This window comes from Coenobita brevimanus, chromosome 101, assembly GCF_032717465.1.
Source record: "Coenobita brevimanus isolate Jiangsu-jjx chromosome 101, ASM3271746v2, whole genome shotgun sequence".
In the NCBI taxonomy this organism is placed as follows: domain Eukaryota; kingdom Metazoa; phylum Arthropoda; class Malacostraca; order Decapoda; family Coenobitidae; genus Coenobita; species Coenobita brevimanus.
Genome location: NC_137054.1, coordinates 21,949,562 through 21,959,811, shown reverse-complemented (window position 1 = coordinate 21,959,811; position 10,250 = coordinate 21,949,562).

Here is a 10,250-nt window from a genome sequence, read left to right as displayed (position 1 = left end):
CCAGTTTTTCTATACTGCGTGATGTTCTTTCTGGCTTTTTCCTGCCTGCTTCGGCTGGAGGGTTTGGAGGGCGGGGGAGAGCCTTCTTCTTTGCGATCTTTGTCTCATTCTCGTAGTTCAGCTAATCTTTTGGGAGCAGTCTGGCACGGGCCAACCGGCCTACTGCAGTTGTCTTCATATATTCTTATGTTCTTAAATCGTAAAGTCGTTTGTATTCTCACAGAAAATGAATATAATCCAGTATTGTTTTTAAAAGTAAACTGGCTTTAGTGTAAGCAGCTTAGGGAGTGCGTAAATTCATCAGTTTGATGTCCGAGCCTAAATGTTCCTGGTAATCAACAAAATCATAAAGGTTTTTGAGGACAATCATACTAGCGATTCACTCAGTATCATTATTAGTTGTTCAGCCCCGGTCTCTCTGGTCGACCAGACAAATCAACCGCAGACAAACAATCGTCCCATCAGGGCTGGCTCAAGAAGTGAAACGATGTTCCCTTGTGGTGGACAGCGCCTCGCCACAGCAAGGCGCGCGGAAGAGTGTGGAGGTTGGGTTACTGGATGGGCGCCCCATTTGCTTCTCTCCACCCATTTAGCAGGGGCACCAAACTAGGCCCCACATCACTCCGTTATTTGGTTATATTTTTATCACCCAACGATTTAAATCGATTAATAATGCATGAATATTAAACTGTACATGAATGATACTGTAACAAGCAACAAATATACACAGTTCACAACCCATAAAATGAGAGGAGTGTTTATTAAAAACACTAGTGAAGAACCATGGTTCTTAAAGTTGCTGAAGTGTCAGTGAATGATGCAAATGAATCATTCCAGTGAAAAATGTTGAGCAAATATATGAAAACTATCGTTATGTCTAAAAAGACCTTTGTGTCGAATGTTTCCGATGAAATATCCGTGGGATATAAATACTGATGTGATTTCTGTGAAAATGTACCTAAAGAAAGGTTTGAAAAAGACTGCTAAATGTTGATGGAAAAAGAAAAAAACATGAAAATATTTCTAAATAAATATTTACGAAAAATATGAAATGTTGGTCATAAATGTTTCCGCAAAAAAAAAAAAAAAAAAAAGTGCTGTTGAACAACTTTTCCTTTCTTCCTGTGTACAGGTACTTGTTGTCCAACTTTGGTACCATGAATCCGGTGTGCTTTTCTCCTGCCACAGCCAACACACCTGACACCACACCTGTGTACTGTTCTGTAGTTTCATTTTGAATACAGAGCGATAATCTTATCGGCTTGTTTGGACTTCCTAGCACATTTCTCTTACTTTATATATATATATATATATATATATATATCAATCAATCAATCAATCATTTCCTGTGGCACCCTCGGGGATGCATAGGGCCTCGATGAACTCACACCACCACATCCTATCTTGTGCTAACTCCTCAAGATCTCCCCAACACTCATCTCCAGCTTCCCGTCTCATTGTCCTCACCCACGTCTCTTTTGGCCTTCCTCTACCTCTCCTACCAAGTGCCACCCACCCTGGTGTACCTCGTACTATTCCCTGTCTCCTATACACATGTCCTAGCCACTTCCATCGTGAGAATCTAACATATTCATCGATCGGCTGCACTCCCGTTATTTCTCTAATTCTACTATTTGGTATCCTTTCCCACCACTTAACTCCTAATATTCTTCTAAGTGCTTTATTTTCAAACACCAAGAATTTATTTTCCATAGTCACTGTGCTGTACCAAGACTCGTGTCCATAAATTAAGATACTCCTAACCATTACCTTATAAAGTTTGATTTTTGTATGCACAGAAAAATTGTTATTATTCCAAATATTTTTAAGCATTCCCATTGCCTGATTAGCCTTCTTTAACCTTTCCTCGAATTCAAAGTTCAAAGAACCATCCTTGGCTAAATAAGTACCTAAATATTTAAACCTATCAACTTGCTTTACAACCATACCTCCAATTACACATTCCTGCGCATTTTCCATATTCATATTGATTATTTCAGTTTTTCCACAATTAATAACCAAACCCACCTTACGACCTTCACTCACCAAACAGTCCAACACTCTCTGCATCTCTTCTGGCCCATCACAAATCAAAACTATATCATCTGCATAATCTAAATCCAAAAGTTTCCTGTTCTCTCCCCAAAGTATACCTGCACCGGTTTCTGTTCCAACGCGTTTCATAATGTAATCAATGACCAATATAAATAGTAAAGGCGATAGAACACCACCTTGAATTACTCCGGACTTGACTTCAAACGAATCACTCAGACAACCATCAACCATCACTTTACAAAATGTGTCCTCATGCATGTTCATAATGACCCTCACAAACTCCTCTGGTATTCCATAATGTCTCATGATCTTCCCCATAGTCTCTCTCGAAACACTATCAAAAGCCTTTTTCAAAATCAACAAAACAAAGACTTAACGGTACTCTCATTTCATTAACTTGCTGCATCAAATGCCTAACTATAAAGATATGATCATTGCAACCACGTCCCTTTCTAAAACCAGCCTGTTCATCCCTCAGAATACCCTCAACCACCGGCTCCAACCTATTTAACAACACTCTACTGAAAACTTTCAAAGCTATCGGTGACAAAGAGATTCCCCTCCAATTACCACATTCACTCAGGTCTCCCTTCTTCGGAACTTTAACAATTACACCATTCTTCCAAACTGATGGTAGTGACCCCGTCACCCATATCTTATTGAATAGCTTGGTCAAGATCATTATTCATCTATCCACTTTAAACATTTCCGGAAATAAACCATCCTCCCCTGGTGCCTTATTATTCTTTAACTGTTTTACTGCTTTCTCCACTTCTGCAAGCCTCAACTCTCCTGTTTCTATATTTAAATCTTCCTGAGCAGACGGTATATCCTCTTCTGGTGGTATTGGTCTATTAAGAACTGTCTCAAAATGCTCTTTCCATCTATTTTTAATATCTCCATCTTTGGTCAATAAATTTCCTTCCCTGTCTCTAACTGGTATTTCCTTGCGTTTACCTGCATTACCACTCAGTTCTCTAATCGATTCATATGCTATTCTTTGACTCTGTCCATCATTTTTGTTTATTAAGATTTCAGTCTCTGCAACCTTTTCATCCACACATCTTCTTTTATCTCTCCTAGCTAACCTTCTTACTTCTGAATTCAAACTCCAGTACGCAGCTCTTGCTAATTCAATCTCTTGTTCATCAACGCATTGCATCTCACTCCTCAATTTAGCCTCACCTCTCTTTTTTATCATATCCCACGTTTCCTCTGACATCCATTTCTTTCTCCTGAATCTATGTCTTCTTCCAATCGTACATTCAGCAGTCTCATGCAGAACTTTGTTCACATCCTCCCACATCTCATCTACACTTCTCTCCCCCTCTTCCAACGTTTCCAACACCAAAAACCTATTTCTGCATTCTAATCTGAATTCCTCCTTTTCTTCTCCTTCCCTTCTAAGCTTAACAATATCGTATCTACCAACACCAGATTTTTCCTTCTTCTGATTTTTAAGTTTAAACCTTAGTTTTGCAATGCTGAGTTGATGGTCACTACCAATATCCGCTCCTCGTTTAACATGAACATCTAGCAGAGAACTTCTATGCCTCCTACTGATAGCGATGTGATCAATCTGATTTTTATATTTTCCACACGGCGACACCCAAGTTGTCTTGTGTATATTGCAATGCTGAAAGAGTGTGCCCCCGATGACTAAGTCATTTGCTAGACAGAAGCTTCCAAACCTCACTCCGTTTTCACTCATCCTACTACCAACTCCCATCTTACCCATACATGCCTCAAATCCCTCATTTGAACAGCCCATTACTGCATTAAAGTCTCCAACGCAGATCAAAACATCATGTCTAGGTACCCTTCCTACTCCTTCTTGCAACTTTTCATAAAATGTGTCTTTCCTTTCATCGAGTGCATCATTAGTAGGTGCATAACACACAAACAGGCTGATGTTGCCATGATTTGATTTAAACCGTGCGTATAACAATCGCTCATCTATAGGATCCCACTCACATAAAGCCTTATTTGCCTTACAACCCAGCAACAATCCTACTCCCTGATAATGCATTCCGTCCTGTCGGCCAGATATCAATAAACGTATACCATCCTCCAAATCCAACTTATCGACTCCAGTTAATCTTGTTTCTGTCAGAGCACAAACATCAAGTCCGTAATTTTGAAAAACCTTCACTAACTCATCGATTTTACCATCATGATTTAGCGTTCTCACATTCCAGTTACCAATTTTAATTGTATTTTTTGCATTAACAAATGAATTAGATTGTAATTGAGGCAACCGTGAGATTCTTAGCACCCCCTGCCCATTTAAGGGCTGCACGGGACTGGGGGCCATTATTGTTCTTTCAGAGTCCATCAAGGTTTCTTTGGCTAACTTCCTGAACACCTCGCCAATGTGTTGCAGTCGCAGTAGGCAGCTGACTTGCCTGATTGCCCACACCCGAAAGACCCAGCTATGCTGTAGCCAGTCACGTGCCGGCATGCTTCCCAGCCATTTCACTCTCAAGGAGTTCCTCTGCCTGAGAAAGCAGCCATATATATATATATATATATATATATATATATATATATATATATATATACTGTGCATTAATAGTCTTTTACTGGGATGTGGGAAAGATGGAGAGTAGAAAAGGAAATGAAGGAGAATTAAGAAAGGATTTACAAAAGGAATTCAAACGAAAGAAAAGGTGAGTATGCTGAAAAAAGGAAGTGTGTAAAGATATTGGCTAAGAATTATGTAACGTATTTGATGACTTTGCATAAGTACTGATCCAAATTTTCCCGGAAATAGTAAACTTATGAAGACAGGTAATAAAATGTAGCAATGAATCTTACAGAAAGTGTGAACATGTAGGAGATGAAGATGAAAAAAAAAAAAATGGAAATCGGAAAGGAAGGTGGTGGTAAGTAGGACTGCATTAGCTGGTATTCAAGAATGGAGTCTGGTGCCGGAGAACGTGCTAACTGAAGATGCGAATAATAATGTAAATAAAAATAAGATTTAAATGAAAGCAGGAGGTCGTCAGGCGATAATGCTTGAAGAGAGTGTACATTTCCTTAAACAGTCATGCGGACTGCCAGGACGAAGCCGGTCTCATTATCAAAATTGGTTTGCCTCGCTTTCCGGAAACTTGCTGTCTTCTGTTGCTGCTGAGACACTGCACTGGATAAGCGTGTGTTATATGAGTGGATGGTTAAGGGAAACATATTGTCATCCATCAAGGGACAAAGCCAAAATGTAGATAAGACATTTTTACTTCCCTACGAACACCTCTTCCGTTATAGGGAAAGAGTTCATCTGGTGAGAATTTCCCTCGAGGAAAGGTTTTAAACTCCCTTGGGGGGCGACCTTAAAAGGGGATAACTCCGAGAGGTTGTTTACTCCTGGAGGGGGGGGGGTACTCCCAGGGGTGGCAGAGGTGGATATGCTTGAATGCACATGTACTCTGGAGAGGTTTGACAATTTTTTTTTTCAATTGTATATAATTATAGCACAAACGAATCAGTCAGGCTCTTTTCAGCCTTCTCTCCAGTTTCTGTGCCATGTAAATTTTTTGTAAACTACTTTCTGCTTAAAATACAATATTTCTTGCACGACTGCATATCCTGATACATATCCTTTATTTTCCGTACATTATAATCGCAATTACATCATTACATCCATTACAGCATTCATAAATAGATTTAATCAAATCCCCAATCACCAGCATTTTATAACTTGTTATGTGCTCTATAATCATTTACCAATTCACTACATTCATCCGTTTCTTCCGTGTCTTTGTCATTAAACTGTGCAGATTCAAGACAGTTCCGTAAAACATGTTGTTTTCACATGGCAAACATAAGAATTATCAGTGAAAAACGTTTATTAAGAAATATTTGTAAAAATGTTGCAGGATAACTTCCCTGTTCTTCCTCAGCATCAGTTGTTCACTTTTAGGTCCACACTCTAAGTTGCTTTTGTTTTTGCACCCGTGTACAATAGTGCAGTTCCATTCGACACTCGAGCACTGGTAGGTGGAATGCTCACCATTCATTCACAGATTCTCTGATGAAAGCCGGGGTAATGGTAATACGTACAGACAAGCGACATTGGCTAAAAAAAAATGTGGTATGACTCAGTCGTATAAAAACAGATTCTCATAAGAAGACACACACACACACACACACACACACACACACACACACAGAAACAAGAGAACATTCAGGATGTGAGGAGATTTGAAAACCTATACCTATTACTACATTCCACCAGTTACAAGTCAGTGGCTAACGTTAGGAATGTAGTTACGGGTATAGGTCTCCAGATCTCCTCCCATCCTGAATGCTCTCTTGTTTCTGTGCTTTTCTCATCTCTTATCTGTGCACTTTTGCCATTCCCACTTCTTAATAATTTTAGAAATTTTTGTTTTCTATTATATTTTAGTCTGGTGATTTACACAGCGCCTCAGAAGATAATGACGAGTTTAGCCAGTGATATTAGACACCTCATGTCTCATTGCAATAATTATTTACCCTTTGCAAGACTTGCAACTTGTGCAGAATATTAGAGAAATCATGGAAATTATTTTCATATTTAGGTAGTTGCAAATGAGGGTAGAAGGTGTCAGAATTAATACGATTTCACTATTCCATAAAGGAGATGTAGTGAAATTAAAAATCATATTTGCCAACAAATAAGATAAAAATATAAGATGAAAAATTATCGTGGAACAAATGTTGGTACTGTTCCACCAATGGAAATTTGAAACGACGTACATGACAATACATCCTTCTCCCCCTTAATCCACACACACACACACACACACACACACACACACACACACACACACACACACACACACACACACACACACACACACACACACACACACACACACACACACACAGAGTAAACGTACTTGCGTACACGGGCCCGTTCACGAATGACAGCATCCCCCTCCCCGCACACAGGCAGACAGACAGACAGCCACGTGACAGTACAACAGGTAGCGGCGGAATTAGGTAACAATGTATCACCAGCGCTACACCTGCACCTGACACAGACCAGTGACAGACCTGGCAACCATCAGTTAGCCAATGATTGATGCACAACAGGACTGTTAGTCGATCCTAACCACGTCATCGGTTAGTCAGCCACACAACGCACTACTCACACTTCATCCACTAGTAATAACATATTGAAATAATGACCTTAACCCTTTCACACACACACACACACACACACACACACACACACACACACACACACACACACACACGACACGTACACACAGAAATATACTGCTTGGCGTGCAGCCAGACAGGTCTTGTATTAGTCTGATTATGTTACAGGTAGAAGACTGTCCCCTGCCCACCAAAGCCCACAAGCCGAAAACGACAGGATGAAGTGAGAAGCAACAACATGCAGAATAAAAAAAAAAAAAAAACTGTTGTGGAAATTTTATTGGAAAGTACCGAAGGAAAATCTTATCGTAATGGATTCTGAATGAAAAAAAATAATAATAATAATTGTCAGGAATGAAGCGAATGAATGGGACAAAATTTGTGCAGAACCCAGTCTAGTTTTATGTTTATCCAGCCTATTCTTGAAACTCTCAGTGTAAAGAGCACCAACTATATCTCAGGGTAACTTGTACCACTCATCTGCTATTCTTTTTTCAAACCAGCTCCTATCTACCTATTTGTTCAAATGGAATTGTATTTGAATATATCCCATTAATTCTGTCCTGTGGGCTCACTTTCATGGCCTTTTCTCAGTTTAAACACCTCACTCTTTCCCTCTATTTAAAGACATTTACTGAGAGCACATTTTAACCTTTGTGTATATATATATATATATATATATATATATATATGCGTGTGTGTGTGTGTGTGTGTGTGTGTGTGTGTGTGTAAATGACGGAGGGCGGCAAGAACTAGTTAGAAAGACAGGTGGAAAGAATATACGGAAAGTGCGACAAAGATTGGAAACAGGTAGTGGAGAAGTTTTTTCTTTTGACTGTTATAGTATCCCTTAAAAAATGACGATGGCCTTCATAAAATTCCGAGGGGTTATCATGGAAAAGAGAAGGATGGTTTTTGAAGTATTAAACTGCAACGAATTCCTTCAGTTAATTATAATGTTCTGGGGTAGTCCTTAATAAAATAGCGCAGTACAAAAACCGCAGCGAAAAGGTTAAAAACTTGGAACAGCAAAGTTGAAGGGAAACTAGATTCAGTAAAGAGTTGGATGGAGAGAGAGAGAGAGAGAGAGAGAGTAAAATGATAACAAATATATGGAAGGACAAAATGAAAGAATATATAAGGGAAGGCGGCTAGAATTGGCGAGAGGGCGTGGAAAATAGTGATGAATGAGGAACCTAGAGTCATTTTCGACACAGTTGACTCTGATGAAAGCCGGGGTAATGGTAAGGCGAGTTGCTGTAGCTGGACACACGTAAGTAATGCAAAGGAACACCTCGACAGGGACCATGAATTAGAATACAAGGAGGGGAGTAGGGGAAACAGGTAGGGGTGCGGAAAGGATGAGTGAAGGACGGAAGAAAGAGAGAAAGAGGGAGAAGGAGAGAGAAAAGGCTGGAGAGAAAGATGGGGAGGAAAAGGAAGTAATGAAGGGACAGAAATGGAAAGGAAGAATGGACCACGAGGGAAAAAAGGATGGAAGAAGAATGAGAAAAAGAAGAAGAAGAAGAAAATGAAGAAGAAGAAGAAAAAAAAGAAGAAGAAGAAGAAAATGAAGAAGAAGAAGAAGGAGTAGGAAGAAGAAGAAGAAGGAGAAGGAGGAGGAGGAAAGGGAAGAAGGAGGAGTAAAGGGGGATAAAACATGAGACGAAAGAAAGGAAGATGGAGGAAAGAGAGGTGGAGCAGGAGAGAAAGAAGGAATAAGCGTAATAGAGACGAATGAGGGAAGGGAAATAGCAGGGATCAAGATAAACGAAAGAGAAGAGGCGGGAAGACAGGGGGAAGAAAGAGAGGTGGAATACGGAGGAAAATTAGAAGAGAGGAAGAGAAAAGTAAAAGAAAATTAATACAGACAGAGGCGAATGATAGAAAATAGGAAGATGGTCAGAACTGAAGACGAAAGAAGAAGAGACTGAAAAGAATGGAAGAAAGGAGAAAACGCAGACAGATGGAAGAAGGAAAGAAGAGGAAATAGAAGAGGAAGACGAGAACCCAGAAGAAGACACGAAAAAAAGGCGAAAAGGGGGGAATATGAAGGGACGCCACACAGAAGGAAGAACGATAAAGAAAGGGAGGATAAGAAGAATGAGGGGAGAAGCTAGAGATGGAGAAAAAGAGGAAAGGCAAGAAAGGAGGATGGAATGGACGGGGGAAGAAGAAAAACTTAAGAGAGAGAAGAAGAAAAAAAGTGAGAGAAAGAGTAGAGAAATAAGAACAAGAAAGAGCTTGTGAGGATACAAAAAGAAAAGAGCAGGAGGAAAAGAAGAAAGGAGGGGGGAAATAATGATAAAAAAACAAAAGAGGACCAAAATGAGGAGAAAGGAGGATGGAGGAAGGAAAGAACAGAAATGTACGGAAGGAAAACGGAAGAATGAAATGAAAAGGGAAGGAGGGAAGTAGGAGTGAAGATACGGGAGAGGAGGAATGTAAAAGAAACGATTAGAGGGAGAGACGTAGATATGGATTAGAGTGGGATGGAACAGGGACCAGAGAGAGAGAGAGAGAGAGAGAGAGAAGAAGGTATTAGTTGTAGAAGTGGTGGTAATAGTAGGAGCAGCAGCAACAACAACAGCAGTAGTAGTAGTAGTAGTAGTAATAGTAGTAGTGGTAGTAGTACTCGTCGGAGTAGTAGTAGTAGTAGTAGCAATAGTAGCAGTAGTAGTAGTAGTAGTAGTAGTAGTAGTAGTAGTAGCAGTAGTAGTAGTAGTTGTAGTAGTAGTTGGCCCTAGGCAGTCTGGCCGAACAGCCCCGAGTCCCTTAGAAAGGCCACGGCCGAGACCGGGCGTTCCCACAGAGCTCTCAAAGCGTGTATGTTGTGTTGCTGGTGTACTGTAGGTGATTGTGTGCAATGCAGTCTTCCATGATGTGCTTAATAGTATGGGGTGCTGTGTTGCATCCTGGACAGGCATCAGTGACGGAGTCATCCAGCCTCTTCTGGTAGCTTAAGAGAGCTGGATGGTGCCCACATCTCAGCCTGGCCAGGTGGACCCTGTCCTCACGAGGAAGATAAGATTCAGAAGGGTGGATGT